Below are 17,301 nucleotides of genomic sequence, written 5' to 3'. Positions count from 1 at the left end.
GGGGCTCCACAGAAAAAGTAAGGGTGACAAGGAACACCCCTGACACGTGCCTCGTGTGACCCCTAAAGGTGTGGATATTTTCCCATTTACACAAACTTTAGTTACGGGATTAGAGTAAAATTGCACAATCCAGGATAAGAAATGACAAGGTAGGCCGATTCGCTGCGGGACGGACATTAGGAAGTCCCACTCAATGGAGTCAAAGGCTTTGATGACATCTAAAAAGACTACCACCACAGCCAAGTCAGGGTCTATCTATATCCAGTATCCCAGCAAACAGGGTTTGCAGATTAGAAAAGGTAGAACGACCAGGAATAAAGCCTGACTGATCTGGGTGAACCAAGAACGTCATGAAGAGAGATAAACAATTGAGAAATGCTTTGGCTAAGATTTTAACATCGCAATTAATAAGAGAAAGGGGCCTTTAGGACTCACACCATTCATGAGGTTTGCTTGGTTTAAACAGTAGTATGATCAGTGCTTCAAGCATGGTGGGAGGAATCTGTCACTCCTGCTTTGCCTCATGAAACACAAACAGCACCAGTGCCAAGAGTTCCACATAGGTCTTATAGAACTCAGCAGGGAGACCATCAGGCCGCGGTGACTTACCAGCCTATAATTGCTGTATCGTGTCACATATCTCATTTACAGTAAGATCCTGAGCTAGGAAATTCCTTTGCGAGGGGCTTAGCGAACACAAGGACACATCTTCTAGGTAGGAGTTGGTATTGACGGGGTCTCCCCACTGAAAGGTGTAAGGGGTGCTATGGAAAGATAAAAATATTTGGAGGATATCCTGCATGTCCAAGTGTAGTCTGACCCTGCACGCCTCAATGGCCCATAATAATATTGTGCTCAATTGTCTCTTACACATAGTAGCCAGAGTGAGCCCTAGACACTCCCTCTCCCCATATGCTCTATTCGTTGTATTCTTGCCCCAGAAAAGACATTCACTATTGGCCACTTCATGAAATTCCTATAGTACTTTCCTGATTTGCTGAGCCACAAGGGTGACAGTTATGCCTCCCACCTGGTTCTTTAACTGTTTGAGTTCACCCTCCAAGCAGGTGAGTTGAGTTATCGGGCACAAATCTCTAACTGTGACATTTATGCCTCCCATACGGTGCTGAGTAATGGTACTAAGTCTATATTTTTGGTGAAGAAATCAGCGATTTCTTGATGAAGCTCCTCTCGGAACTGTTAATCCAGGAGCAAGTGCAAGGAGAGGTGCCAGTTTACGCAGTTTGTTTGTCTGGGTCATTATGGGCAGGAAAAGTTGGATTGGAGAGTTGTCGGAGTATTTATGTGCATGATGTAACACCTTGTGAACCCAGGGCCCCACCCCTGTGAAAATCACCAGTTATCCACCCTGGAGCAGCTACCATGAACCCCGGAATGGAAAGTGTCTACCCTTGCCAACAGCTAGTGTACCCTCCAAATGTCGAGTAGATAGGGGTCTTCTGTAATAGTTTGAATATGGCAAGAGGCAGTGCTGCAGTAAGTGGGCAGTACATGAGAGAGATCACTATGTGCAGATAGGACTGTATTGAAGTCGCCCACCCGTAACAACAATGTCGGCCCAATGCATGTAATGTGGTCCCATAGGCTATAGAAGAACATGGGATCACCTGTGCGCAGCCCATAACAATTTATAATTCCAATGTCATGAGACAATAATCTTCCCCACATGATCGTATATCAGCCCTGTGTGTCGCATAAGGAGCCCAGTTGTATGTATGGTGCACCCCTGCATATGAGAGTAACTGTCCCAAGAGCTTTAGTGGATTAGGTAGAAATTAATCTGTGTGGAGCCCATCTGTCTGCAAAAGTAGTACCAGTGGCAGTGCCCAGGTGTGTCTCTTGTAACAGAGCAATGTGAATACCACATCTATTGAGATTTGACAATATATGTGTACACTTGCACAGGTCTACCAGTCTCTTATATTCCATGTGATGCATTTGTAGCATTTGCAAGGGTGTGACGTGAGCCGTTGGCGCATTAGTCATGCTAATGTGGGGTAAGGGAATGGACTTGGCACATAATGTATGAGAAGGCAGGAGGGCCAAGACAGCAATACTGCATTATGGTAATTGTGGAGCATTTGACACAACAAACACAAACAGTCCCTCAGATACCCCTCCACACTGACAGCCCAATTCTGTCACGAATATCCTCCCTCCTCAGATATGACAGCGAAAACAGCTGCAGATTAAAAAACACTTCAGGTAGGCCTCATAAGAGGAAATAGAAAAATAAGTAGAAAACAAGCACTGAAATGAGGGTTAACCTATGGGGTGCGGCCAGAGATCTGGCTGGGTTCATCCTCGAGAGAGCGAAGGTGTCCGAGTAAGGTACATCAAACCTCTGTGTACAGGGATCCTATGTTCAATGGCAGGAGAAACCAAAGAACAGTGAAAGGATAATGAATGTTAAATCCTTGGAAACATAGTGGTGACTCTATTCTGAGGTCTCATCTCATCTGTCCTCTCACCAAGTCAGCCTTGGTCATCAGCCTGCGAAGATGCCTGGGATGAGGCAGGTAGTTGCGTACCCTCATGGTCTTTGGAGCTATGCCTTTGTATGAAGTCTGACACTTATAGAGTGGTGAAGATGTGAACTTTGCCATTAACTGAGACCTTAACTATGACAGGGTGACCAGTGCCCTTAACTAATTTACCTGTTTTTCTTGACTCCTGGTGCCCCTTGAGACCAGACAACAATTTGCAATCTATACATGGCGGATTCCTTGCTGGAGTCTGCCCGACCAATGATAGGGTCACTATTCATTGACCATTAACATCAAAACAAATTATTACCAACCTTCGGCCGAATGTAAATGCCTGGGTCCCCAGAACCCCTTGTCCTGAAGAGACCCCGTAACTCGCGAGGGTCGAAACGTCATCGACTATAAAGGGAGAGTCCTAGGACACTAGAAAAAATTCCTACTAAATGGATTTAAACCTGATTCCATAAGGGACCTCCTCGATAACTCCAATAACCAACTGCTTCATTTGTATTAGTCTCTGTATAATATGTCACTGTTGGTTATGGTCACTACCCTGGAGCACAAAAGTCACTTGGATCACTTTTTATCTTGTATATAGTGTGAATACACAGCAATTGTGTTACTCTTTTTTCGCATGATTGTTCCATTGCAAAATAAAGGTTATGCCCATGTTCGGCTGAAGTGGGCTGGATAGAAAATTGTATGTGGGCTTCAATTTCAAAACATTGATTGATTCCATATTGAACCAATATAATAACAGAGTAAGAAGGACATAATTCAACTCAAATTTGTATGCAAGGAAGTGAAACATCTTGCCCTATTTTCACATTTGTTGTTCAAATGAGTTCCTTGTGAATATTGTTTATTGGCTGATTAGCTATACCCAGTTCACAGGGACATATGGGTCACTCTTGTTCCTTGTTAAAATAGGTCCCAATGGCAGGCAGCCAACTCATGCAGGCCAGCTCAGGGCGAGTGCGCATCAGACTAAACTCTGATGGAACAGGATTTCGCGAAAGAAACCTGCTCAATTGTACACCCCTATAATATGTACTAACAGTAAGTAGTGTTAGAATGATTAATGTGCACAATTAAACTACACATGGGAAGTTTGCTTTGCAAAATGCATGAACTAACCGGAATTAGTACGTAAATAACTGGAAATATAATAATCTTGTGTTTAGATGATTCAATTAAGAAGTCTTGCATGACAAGGCTGCATGTGTATTTAGTAAAAAGTAGGGTGTTTATTGCTTTATCTTAACAAATAATGCCGCTTTCCTGCCTATGCTATGCTAGGCTAACCATTAACATGAAGTAGTTAAGGTGGGTGGTAAACAGTGAAAAATGCATTATCACATAATTAATAAATGTCTATTTCCCTTCTTTTAGTAATGGATGAGTCCTCAATCTTTTTAAGTTAGCCACACAGAGGGCGGGTGGAATTAAAAGCGAGCAGGAACCATGTGACCATGTGACTGAACTGCTGTGCAAAGCTGAAAAAGCATGACCTGGTGAAGGACAGGACATTGACAAGCAGCCAACGCCAGTGTCATCGTGGGAACGGAACCTGAAGTTGTTGAATTTATTAAAATGTACAATAAATTGTTACATGTGTCCTCATGAGAGAGAAGAGGTATTGATGACTATGAAAAAGAATGTTTAGAACAATGGTGTAGTCAAGAGTAGATGATTTCACAAGTGGGGTGACATCCCACCTCTAGAACTCAACCAGTACCTTAGCTAGAAAGTGTGAACTTAGCAACTAATGTGGGACAGACATGTATTTTTAGGTTATAAGAATAGGTGCTTTAGGGGTGTGGTGTAGGTCGCTTAGGCTAAAGGTGTCCGAGTGAGGGATGCGTCGCTGTTTGTCATTTTCCTGAGAGGCCTAGCTGTTCCTGCCCTGTCCCAATCCTGGTTCTTGACTCTTTGATCCCTGACTCTTGGTTCTGGTGTCCACCACTGCTGCCTAGGCCTGGGTGGTAGTTTTTCCCTTACAGATCCTTTGGATTTGTATTTGATCTAACTTAGTATTTCAGAAATTATTTTGCAGTCGTATTCTTCATCATTGAACCTTTTTTGCCTTCATCTATCCCCTCCAAATTGTTGGTTTGAAGTCGATACATTTTATTTTGAATCTAATGTCACTTCCTCTATCCACTCTTTGCAACGTGTATTTGAAATGATAGTTCCGTTATTGCTATGATTAGGTTGTTGTTTCTCTCTCTCATGAGGTTTCCAGTATTTGAATGTATGAAAGTAATTGATATGAGCATTTATTAGTCTGTGGTTATTTTAGCCAGTTTTATGATTAATGTTTCTTTAGAATTTTCATTGCCATCAACTCTTCAACTAATTGGTCCATCGACCAAGTAGATGAAAAGTCAATTTTTTTTTTTAAAGGTACGCAAAAGTACAGGATGTTTTAATCTTGTGCCTGAATAACAAGAGTAAATTGAGGCAAAGTTAACAACCGTGACCCTAGCGCATCAGGGATTTGGGTGAATTAGTATGGGCCAAAGTATGAGATGTTTTTGAATATTTATCCCTGATCAATTGATCAGGTTTGCGCTGGATCAGTTTCGTTTCTTGGCAGCAGAGGACGGTTTAATTATTGATTAGTTTGGTAATGGTTATTGAAGATTGATTATATGTCCTAATATGAAGCGTTAGTGTTTTGTTCTATGTTGTCTAGTAGTACAGGCACGGAGTTGCCTGAGGAATCCCGGGAAGAGATAAGCCTGCAGTAGGCAAAAGAAGAGTGTGGTAAAGAAATCACACTGCAGAAGTACTTTGTCTGTTGTAATAATACTGAAAAGCTAGGTAGGGCTGTCAGTGTTATAATTAGGGAAAATGTGTATGTTAGTAGAAAGTCTGAAATAACAAGGGGTCCACTTTCAAAACTCTAGCAGTATCCCCGAAGGAGTAACACAACACCTTTTTAATGCCCAAGAAGTCCTCTTGTGATAATTCGGCTTTATCCCTAAAGGAGTAACAATTCTACCAGGATCTTGTTAGAGAAGTAAGATAATGCTGTTTGTTGTTATTACTTGCAGCGTAAGGATCTGTTGGAAAGGTGAAGATTATCTCTTTATTTAGCGGAGCAGACAAAGTAGCATTGTCTTTTTATGTTGTTATTAACTGATTTTCTATTAAGAAAACTCTAAAAAAATATTGCCGTAAGATTTTGTAAAGGAGGGGTCAGTAGCAGGAGTGATACTGCCATCACAAAGTGCTGCGCTGGTATTGGACAAAGCAGTGGGCGTGTATCGAGAGCAGATTGTAAAGGGAGGGTCAGTAGAAGGAGTAAAAGCTGGTGTCACAAAAGGCTGCACTGGCATTGGTCAGATAGCGGGTGTGAACTAAGCTCCGATTGGTTAGCTGGTGTGAGTCGCGTTGACATTGGTTGAGACTGTAGTTACGTAGGGAGCTGTGATTGGTTGGTTGGTGTGAGTCGTGCTCGTATAGGACAGAACTTAGCAAATAGGGAAAGGAGAATTACTGGTAAATATTGTTATTCTGTTTTGTTGCGACATACTAATATAAGAGTCTGAAGATGGGTTTGATGAAGACAATAAAGAATTTCTTTAAGAAGAGAAACAAATTAGACGAGAGAAGGAATTCCAATTCCACCCCCAAAAACACCTGCCTCTTACATGATGATGGAGCGAGGGTCCCATACGTGTGTTTGATTAGAGAACTGGATGAAATATACGAAGGATGATGGGATGTTAGCTTTCCCTGAGTTTGGTACATTCAATGTGAGAATTTTACAGAATTTGAGAGCTAGGATGAACTTGCTAGAGCCAAATCCAAGACTTACTCAGTATGAAGCGTTGGAAGAATGGGAAGTAGAAGCATATGAGTGAGAAAAAGATCGAAGTGGGAGAAGATTCATTGGCTTCATGCCTAGATATCCATTTGAGAGGCGAGAAGATCAAATGAAAAATGGAGAAGAGCTGTAATGACCGAGGGTCTTTAGCCAGTTTTGACAGTAGGAAGTCAGACAGTTACTAAGTGTAAGGATAAAAAGAAAAATATAGAAATGTCCAGAGAAGGCTTGGATGAATCTGAGGATGAATTGTTAGAAGACATCAAGGCTAAAAGACCTCTGCCATAGGAAGAAAATTCAGGTGAGGTGATTCCAAGTGCCCCACAAATGGTAACTCCATTGACTCTTCAAGTTACCCAAATAGCTAGGATAGTGTGAGAACATTAAGTGAGTTTGTTAAATAAAGCCAGAATGGAACAGGTACAGAAACTAAATCAGTTGAATGTGAATGCAGAAGCTTTGACGGTACCAGTGACAATTGGTCCTGTGGTTCCATTTTTTGGAGAAAAATCATCTTTGCCAAAAGTACACACATCGTCAGTTTCAAGAAGTAGTGTAAGGTATGAGGTAGTGTCAGTAACAAATGAAAATAGACAAGATGACCAAAATATCACACTGTTAGACCTACGTTTGGTGATTTATTAATGGAAACTCCGAGGAGAAGTACTCAAATTGACCCAAGAAAAATAGGGCCAAATTTTACTCCAATAGCAGGGAGTTCAGCAGGTCCCTCGCCAGAAGAATTAACTAATTGGATGAAGAAATGACCAAGCCAAAAGATCAACCACAGAGTATAAATGTGAGTCAATTGAAAGTGGATTTAGAGGAGATGATTATTGGAACAGTAAGTTCAGATAGACTAGGGACTTATAGTGAGGAAGAGTTGTTGTTTTTGTGTAAAAGCATTACATGGAGAGCAAAAAATCTTCATGAGAAACTATCGGAAGTTGATAGTGAGTTTGGTGTGGATATAAAAAAGTGTTTCAGAAAACATACAGTATGGTTTTTAATGACAAGGATTTAGAGAGTTTGAATATGTCGGGAAAGAGATTGCAGATAAAAGAATTTATGAATATTTTGAAGAAATGGGGAAACGTAGAAAGATGGAGGAGTAAATGGATGAAAAAGATAGAAGAGGCTACTGGTAACGGAAACTGAGCAAGTTGAAAGGGCATGTCAAATGAGGGAGGTTCCAGGTGGTGGATATGTTCAGGTACCTTGCACAAGACAGGATATATTGTCATTCACAAATAACTTTCCCAGATTGCGAAAGAAGCCTGTTGAATGGTATAAACAAGTGGATAGATTCATAAAAGTTTCAAAGGTATTGTTGAAAGAGTTAGATGGTCTTTTTGAAATAATGGTTCCTTTTGATTTGTGACAGAATGCAAAATTACTGTGTACTGGCCTAAGGATGAATATCCCAGAGATGCAAAAACAGGTGCACCATCTGAAGAGGTGATGAAGAAGTACCACCTGGGCATTACTTTCTTGAAAGAGAAGATTGCCCCTAAGGACACAGATTGGGTAAAGATTGACAGGACGAGCCAAGAGCCTAAAGAGTCAGTGCATGCGTACTTTAAGAGATTGCTACAGGTGTTTAAGCCGTACAGTGGGTTTGAGAATATTGGAGATAAAGATATGGGACATTTTGTGTATCGGTTCGTATATGGATTGAAACCAGAGATTAGTGCAATGATACAGTAGCATATGCTCTGCTGGCAGAGTAAATCAATTGATGAAATTTTGAGGTATGCAAAGTACTGAAGTGATGACATTGAGTCAAGGCTTAAAAAGTTAAAGGAGAAAATGATGTGAGCACAAGTGAAGATGGCAGAACAGCAACAGGATAATAGTAATGTGCAACAAAGTCAAAATCTGGTTGGTCAGGTAAACCGTGGAGGTAAAGGTAAATTTAAAATGAGTAAGGAAGAAGCTAAAAAGAAATTTCCTTGTCATGTGTGAGGAAAGTTTGGACATTGGAAGAATCAGTGTAGATCTGGACACAAGGGTAAAGAAGTAAATGAAAATTTAAATCCACAGATGCAGAATGAGGTGGTTGGGAACGAACATCAGCAGCAGCAGGTAGGTACTTCACAGTTACAGGTGCCACAACCTGCTATCCCCGTAATGTGAATGCTCATATGCAGATGTACAATGCAAGTTCTAGATTCCACGGAGAAGAGCAGTTGGTAAGAATCCACTAGTTTCGTAGTATTTGGTGCGGTGTAATGAGAGTGATTCAGATTCATCTCAATGACGGTGCCTGAGGGGGAGTAAGAGTGCGTACTTGGCGCATCTTTAGCGGTAGATCAGTCAGGTCCATTTGTTTATGGAAAGGTAGAAGGTAAAGATATCACCTTCTTGTTGGACACTGGTGCTACCCGTTCTACTGTGAGAGCAGCAGAATTCCCAAACCTACCCCTCTCAGGAGAAACTATCCAAGTTATAGGCATTGCAAACAAACATATCAGAACTCCTGTCACAGCCCCGATAGAAGTTCATATTGGAAATTTCCAAGACATGCATCGGTTTGTGGTATGTGAACCCAGACCTGTTAACCTCCTGGGCAGAGATTTGTTGTGCAAAATGAATTGCACCATTTATTGTACACCGGATGGTGTTGCATTTATGACACCTGATGAGGATGTGGAATACAAAGTAATGATGGCCAAACGAGAATCGGAAGTGAGTGAATTATATTCACTCCTCACTGAGGAAGATTTGCCTGAAGAATTAAAAAGTACGGTGAGATCAGAAGTGTGGGATTTCACAGGAAAAGAGATTGGGTTAATGACAAATGTAGATCTGATTCATATTACAGTAAAAGATGGTGCTATATATCCAAATACACCACAGTACAGTCCAGAAGTAATTGCTGGAGTCACACCTGTGATTGACCAAATGATTCAACAGGGGACTCTAAAAGAAATAATGAGTATTCCCTGTAACTCACCCATTATTGGAATTAAAAAGCTTAATGGGAAATATAGAATAGTTCAGGATTTGAAAAAGGTGAATAAAATTGTAGTATCGTGTTGTCTAGTAGTGCCAAATCCAGCAGCAATACTTTACCAAATTCCCTGTGATGCTGAATGGTACACTGTCATTGATTTGTGTCAGGCATTTTTCTTTATTCCTTTGCACCCAGAAAGTCAATATTTATTTGCCTTCCGGTTCAGAAACCATGTTTTGGCATGGTGCCGAGTTCCTCAAGGGCACACTGAGAGTCCTTCGATCTTTAATCAGATCTTGAAAAAATGTTTGGAGACTTTGGTTATGCCTGGAAATTCTGTTTTGGTTCAGTATATTGATGACCTACTGGTCACATCAAAAACACGAGAAGCATGTGTAACAGACACAATTGCTTTACTGAACCATTTAGCAGAAAGAAGACATAAAGTGTCACCATCTAAATAGCAATAATAACAGGAAGTTCAGTAATTCGATCAAAATTGAAAAGGGAGTTAGAAAGGTGACTCCAGAGAGAATCAGTGCAATCAAGAAAATGAATCCACCCAGGAATCAAAAAGAAGTGCACATGTTCTTGGGAATGGTTGGATACTGCAGACAGTGGATCTGTGGTTTCTCATTGGTTGCAAAACCTCTACAGAGTTTGACACGAAAAGATGTGAAAGATCCAATTGTGTTGGACAAAGAGAGTAAGGAATCTTCCTCCAGATTGGGAAACAGTCTTTGTCAAGCACCTGCTTTGGGAATGCCAGATTACTCTAAAGAGTTTGCATTGTACTGTTGTGAAAGAGATGGATGTGCACTTGCAGTTTTAACTCAGAAACATGGACTGGCATGACGTCCTGTGGCATATTTTTCTGCTACCCTGGATTCAGTGGCTGCAGTATTATCAGGCTGTTTAAAAGCAGTAGCCGCCACTTGTGTAAGTCTTGAACAGAGTGAAGCCATTCTGATGGGTTATCCAGTCAAGGTATACGAACCATATTCTGTTGAGATCCTTTTACCCGCACCCGGACTCAACATATGACCTCTGGTCGGCTGACTAAATATGAGAGTGTAATTCTAGGCGCTGAAAATGTGACAGTGGTGAGGTGCACTACTGTGAACCCTGCAACATTGTTACCAAATTCAAGATGTGAGGAGGAGAGAGAGGGAGCAGAAAATGATTGTCTGGAAGTGACAGAACTTTGTACTAAGCCCCGTCCTGATATAGAGGATGAACATTTGGAAGAATCAGATTGTGAACTGTTTGTAGATGGATCATGCTTGAGAAACGAAAAGGGTGAATTGTGTGCTGGTTATGCTGTCTGCACCTTATCAGGAGCACTAGACATGCTGTTTGAAGGGGGTAAACTCAGCTCAAGTCGCAGAGTTGATTGCTCTGACTAGAGCATGTAAATTGGCAAAAGGTCTAAAAGTAACAATCTTCACCAATAGTCATTATGGATTTGTAGTCATACATGACTTCGGCCGGCTATGGATGCAAAGAGGATTTTTGACTTCCTCAGGTTCCCCAATTTGGAATGGAATAACAGTAAGGGAATTATTGGATGCTTTGCCATTACCAAAAGGAACTGTTCAAGCAGACATGGTATAATCCAAAGTTCAGGGTCATCGCAGAAAGTTTATGTCAAAGGTGTGCCATATGCCAAAAACAAAACCCAGGAAGAAAGACAGTTGTAAGCTGGGGTGTAATTGGGAAAGCAGGAGGTCCTTTCACTAGACTTCAGATTGACTTTATTGAATTACCACCATGTAATGAGCTAAAGTATGTCCTTGTAATTGTTTTTCTGTTTTCTCGCTGGGGAGAGGCCTATCCAACAAGAAGGAATGACAAGCCTTACAGTGGCTAAGCTGTTGTTGAGATAACTGATCCAAAGATTTGATTTTCCAGTCACTTTGGAATCAGATAGAGGATTGCACTTCAATAATGAAATAATTTGGATGATTTGTGCAGCATTACAAATTGAACAGAAGCTGCATTGTGCCTATTGACCAGAAGCATCTGGTATTGTTGAGCAGATAAATGGCGCAATAAAATCTAGATTAGGGAAAGTATGTGCATCCACAACACTGAAATGGCCCTACGCTTTACCCCTTGTATTGATGAGTCTGTGAAGTATTCCTGAAAAAAAGACTGGATTAAGCCACCATGAAGTGTTGATGGGAAGAGCCATGAGACAAGCATACATACCTGCAAACAAACTGATGAATATGTCTGATGATCGTGTGCTAGATTATTGCAAAGGACTGGCTGATCTGGTGCGTTCTGCTTCCCACCAGGTTGGAGGAGATGCCACACCGACACACCGGAACCAAGCACATGATTTGAATCCTGGTGACTGTGTCCTAGTCAAGACGCTTGTGAGGAAAACATGCCTAGAACCCCGTTGGAGCGGCCCTTACCAGATCATATTGGTGACGACCAAACTGGATACATGCAAGCCATACCCGCCTAGTCCCAAGTCCAATGGAAAGACCTGAAGAACAGCAACTGGTAAATCAAAATCAAGAACCAGCAGCTGAAGTGTGCGAAGCTGAAGAGTCTGAAGTGACAGATTCTGATGAACATTTTGACAATAAACAGCCAAGCACAAGGCAAGTAAAGTGGGCACCAGATACTGTGTCTGAAAAGACTACTGTTGAGTTGGAAAAAGGTGAGTTTGCCTTTGAACCAGAAGGAAGTGAGGCGGCTGTCGACACAGAAGAAAGAGAAACAGCTGATGAGCCACAAGTAAGATCAGAGGAGAATTAAGTCACAAAAGAGCTAGAAGAAGGTGAACTCATTGATGAATCAGAAATAAGCGTTGAACCTACAGAAACAGAAATACGAGAGGGCAGAGAAAAACAGATAGAAAGAAGACTAAATAAAAGGAATGGTGAACAAAGCACTGAAGGTGAAAATGTAGTACAGAAAAAGAGACCTAGAAAAGGAGACAATTGGTCAAGTGGAGCAAGAAGATAAAAGTTTAGGATAGTCAAGAGAAGATTGAGAAAAAGGCCAGAGCAAAATAACGAAGTCTCAAGCCAAACAGGACCAGAAAATACTAGAACGAAAACCACCCGAAAATCAAAAAGAGCAAGAATTCCATGTAGGAAGTACAAAGCTCCAGAATGACCCACGTTATACTAGAAGAATTTGAAAGTTTAGGTTTAAGCGAAGAGCACGAAAATAGTGATACTGAAAAGGAAGATGAGAACAAACTGAGACCACTCTAAAAGGAGCTGTAAAGACGTTAATGTGAAAAAATTGTCGGTTAAATTTGAATTAAAGACTCAAGAAAGACCAAAAGGACCGAAATAAAAGAAAGGGATGATGAAGAAAGTCATTAAGTGTAGGATTACATACAAATCTATTTTTAGAGATTTTTAAAATAGAGTTCATCTAGATTTTTCCCGATTTTTTAGATTATAGACTAGAAAATTGTTAGATTTTTGTATTTTTTGTAGTATATCAAAATGGCAGAAACAGAAGTGAGTGAACAACCAAAATCTAGTCTAAAACATAGATGTATTAAAACCTGCTTATGTAGTGTTTTTCTATTAACAATTATATGGGTCCTGTTAATTGTTGTCATACCCATTTTTAATGTGAACAACATTGGAAATAATACTAATGATGTGTCGATTGAAGGAATGAAAGATGATTCTAAACAACCTATGAATACTAATATAGAACAAATGGATGGAAGCATTCTCTGTCATGACAAATCAATTAGTGATTTTTCGTTACATGTTTTTACAAAGTTGTTGTATGAGTATACTAATACTATGAATGTTAGTGATTGTTATGTCAGCATGAAATTACCTTCGTCTGTCTCTGACAGTATAACATATCATCACCTTTCACTAACATATGGTGTGTCACGTAGTGTCCTCAGTAGCCTATTTTACATGATATGTAAGCTGGAGTATCAATATACTGATATAGATTTAGTATTTTCTGAAGTACCAATTGTAAGGGAACTAAATAAATTAGTAAGTGGTAAAAATGCACGCTATATGGGAGAATTCTTCCATATCACTAAACCATTAGATGTAGAACATGGCTACAAACAACCTAACTTGTGGCTTACATTTTGAAGAAAAGCTACTTTGGACATGGTAGAAAATAGAAGAGCAAGTTTCCAGAAAAAAGCTGATGAACAGAAATCAAAGGCACCACCCTGGGCTTTTAGAGAAGGAAATTATGAGAAAGGTGAGACAAACACTGCGATGTCCCTGGACTGGTCACAGAAAGGGAAACTATGTTTCTTTGGATCAAAGACTAACTATAATAATTATTTCATTGGCACTAGTGAATGTGAGCATACTTTCCAAATTACTGGAGGATGGGGATTAAAGGGTGGAACCAATCCTGTTTTCCCAGGAATATATTTGAAAGCCTATTATAGATTACCCGCACATTGATATGGGAGCTGTTATTTTGGGATTGTTTTTCCAAAGGTTTATCATGAAGGCTGTGAGGACAATAGTGTCAATGAAGTAAAACAAGGACTAATACGTACTAAGAGAGCACGTTTTTCGTAAATAGTGGGTGATATCTTTGGTGCACTGATACCCTCAGTTGGAGTTGTTTTAAGTTCACACAAAATTTTAAAATTGTCCACAGTGATTGACAGTTTATTAACAGATACAGCTGGTGGTTTCTTGATGATTGATACCGAAATGGTGGCAATCAGATCAATGGTTTTGCAAAATCGACTTGCCCTTGATATTCTTTTGGCAAAGGAGGGTGGGGTCTGTGGCATATTGACAATTCAAAACTTCTGTACCTATATCCCGGATAACAATAAAGGGATAGAAGGATATATTAGAAATATTAAAAAATTACATAATGATTTAACCCAACTGGAGGTTGACGGTGTTTGGGAGAGACTTGGTAAGAGTTTCTCTGCAGTAAGTAGTTTTCTACCTTTGGAAGTAGTTTATTTGGGAAAATAATAATGCCAATAGTTTCAGTAGCAATAGCAGCTCTAATACTATTAACAGCATGTAATTGTAGTAAATGCATAAGAGAAAGAAAAGATGCAAAAGACAAAAAGAATAAAAGAAAATGAATAAAAAGAAAGAGAGAAGAGATAGAGTTAGAAGAGATAAATGAAGAATACTATGATATGATGAAAAAGCTAGATGAGAGTGCCATAAAAGAAGTGAATGAAAGTAAAATCTAGATAAATTGAAAGGTGGCACTCAGTATGATGAGTATTTATGATGGCTCCTAAAGGCCATCAGAGGGGTGATTGATGGAGCAGGATTTCGCAAAAGAAACCTGCTCAATTGAACACCCCTATAATATGTACTAACAGTAAGTAGTGTTAGAACGATTAATGTGCACAATTACACTACACGTGGGAAGTTTGCTTAGCAAAATGCATGAACTACCCGGAATTACTATGTAAATAACCGGAAATGTAATAATCTGGTGTTTAGATCGAATTAAGAAGGCTTGCATGGCAAGGCCTCATGTGTATTTAGTAAAAAGTATGATGTGTATTGCTTTATCTTAACAAATAATGCTGCTTTCCTGCTTATGCTATGCTAGGCTAACCATTAACATGAAGTAGAGTTAAGGTGTGTGGTAAACAGTGAAAAATGCATGATCACATAATTAATAAATATCTGTTTTCCGTTCTTTTAGTAATGGACGAGTCCTCCATCGTTTTAAGTTAGCCACACAGAGGGCGGGTGAAAATAAGAGCAAGCAGGAAGCATGTGACTATGTGACTGAACTGCTGTGCAAAGCTGAAAAAGTGTGACCTGGTGAAGGACAGAACAGTGACAAGCAGCCAACGCCAGTGTCATCGTGTAAACAGAACCTGAAGTTGTTGAATTTATTAAAATTTACAATAAATTGTTACATGTGTCCTCATGAGAGAGAAGAGGTATTGATGACTATGGAAAAAAATGTTCAGAACAATGGTGTAGTCAAGAGTAGATGATTTCACAAGTGGGGTGACCTCTAGAACTCAACCAGTCTCTTAGCTAGAAAATGTGAACTTAGCAACTAATGTGGGATGGACATGTATTTTTAGGGTATAAGAATAGGTGCTTTAGGGGTGTGGTTTAGGTCACTTAGGCTGAAGGTGTCCGAGAGAAGGATGCGTCACTGTTTGTCGGTTTCCTGAGAGGCCTAGCTGTTCCTGTCCTGTCCCTGTCCTGGTTCTTGACTCTTTGATCCCTGACTCTTGGTTCGGGGGTCCCCACTGCCGCCTAGGCCTGGGTGGTGGTTTTTCCCTTACAGATCCTTTGGATTTGTATTTGATCTAACTTAGAATTGTAGAAATTATTTTGCAGTTGTAGTCTTAATCATTGAACCTTTTGTCCCTTCATCTATCCCCTCTGAATTGGTGGTTTGAAGTCGATACATTTTCTTTTGCATCTAATGTCTCTTCCTCTATCCACACTTTGCAAAGTGTAAATGAAATGATAGTTCCGTTATTGCTATGTTTAGATTGTTGTTTCTCTCTCTCATGAGGTTTCCAGTATTTGAATTTATAAAAGTAATCGATATGAGCATTTATTATTACTAGATAAAATTATTAAATCTCACCAAGAGTCTGTGGTTATTTTAGTCAGCTTTATGATTAATGTTTCTTTAGAATTTCCATTGCCATCAACTCTTCAACTAATTGGTCCATCGACCAAGTAGATGAAAAGTTGATTATTATTATTTTTTTTTAAACGAAATGTACAGGGGGGCAGATTTATGATGACTGGCACATCCCTGCAAATCAGCAAGGCGCCAGGTAAGAGGCGTCACACAAGTTTACCCTTGCGCCACCACAGATGCACCGCATTTACTATGCAGCGCAAGGATAAACAGATGCGTGACGCATCTCCCGTCGGAAGGGTGGCGCAGTGCTAGAGTCATGTCGCAAGCGCGACGCAACTCCAGCAATGCTCGTGGCCTGCCCATACATAACGTGGTGTTATGAATGCTGGTGGCCTGCTTCAAGGAGGCGCAAGGTTTTGACGCAGCGGCATCGGAACATTGACTGAGTGGAATCTTGTAGATTTTACTCAGGCACTTTATCGAGGCTTTATTGTGCTGGAACGCCCCCCCCCCGCGCCGGAACACCCACATGAAACCTGCCACAGGTTCCATGTGGCGCAGGGCTTTACAACGTGAAGCATCTCCCTAGATGCGTCACGTTGTAAATAGGGCGCAATGTGGCGCATGGTTTACGCCGCCGCTGCTTCACAGAAGGGATGCAACGGCGGCGCAAAAGTGGCACAAGGGGCTCGTAAATCTGCCTAAAGATGTTTACATTTTGTGCCTGAGTAACGAGTAAATTGAGGCAAAGTTAAGAAACTTGACCCCAGCGCATCAGGGATTCGGGTGAATGAGTATGGGCCATAGTTTGAGATGCTTTTGAATATTTATCCCTGATCAATTTATCCGGTTCGCGCTGGATCAACACTATATCTGGACACAGAAAGTATGTGCTCTCTTAAGGGCCTGGTGTAGCGCATTGGTAGTCAGATATGTCCACTTCCTACAGGCAAATCATCCCAAAGGTACAGCCTGTACTGTGGTATCCTCATTAGGTATGTAGGAGCAAAGGCAGCTGGCCTACTCCCTGAATTATGGCTTACAGGAGGCCAACCCCCATAGACCACATAGGGCCTCAAAAACGGTAGAATGCCCACTGGGAAACTTTATGAGAACCGATGAGTGCCTAAGGATGTGGGGTCCCCAGCAAGTACTGGACCCACACCCAAATGGTCACAAAACTCCTACTGCCAATTACATGCATACGCCAAGCCAAGCAGCCTAGGAGACCCGCTCACCTCAACATCAGCCACAGATCTGCTTGACAGCCCAGTCAGAGTCTCAGTGTCTTTGTATATCCCAGGCAGAGCCCCTACAGCCCGGACAATGATGCCCCAGGAGAGGCCAGGACAGAGGCCTCTGCAGACACGCTGGCTGCCACGCAGCCATGCAGCCCAAAGCTGCAGGCTCCGCAGTGCCTCACTTGGGGA

This window comes from Triturus cristatus, chromosome 8 (genome assembly GCF_964204655.1).
Source record: "Triturus cristatus chromosome 8, aTriCri1.1, whole genome shotgun sequence".
NCBI classification, from domain to species: Eukaryota; Metazoa; Chordata; class Amphibia; order Caudata; family Salamandridae; genus Triturus; species Triturus cristatus.
The sequence above is the reverse complement of the archived record's forward strand: the minus strand, read 5'-3'. Positions refer to the sequence as shown.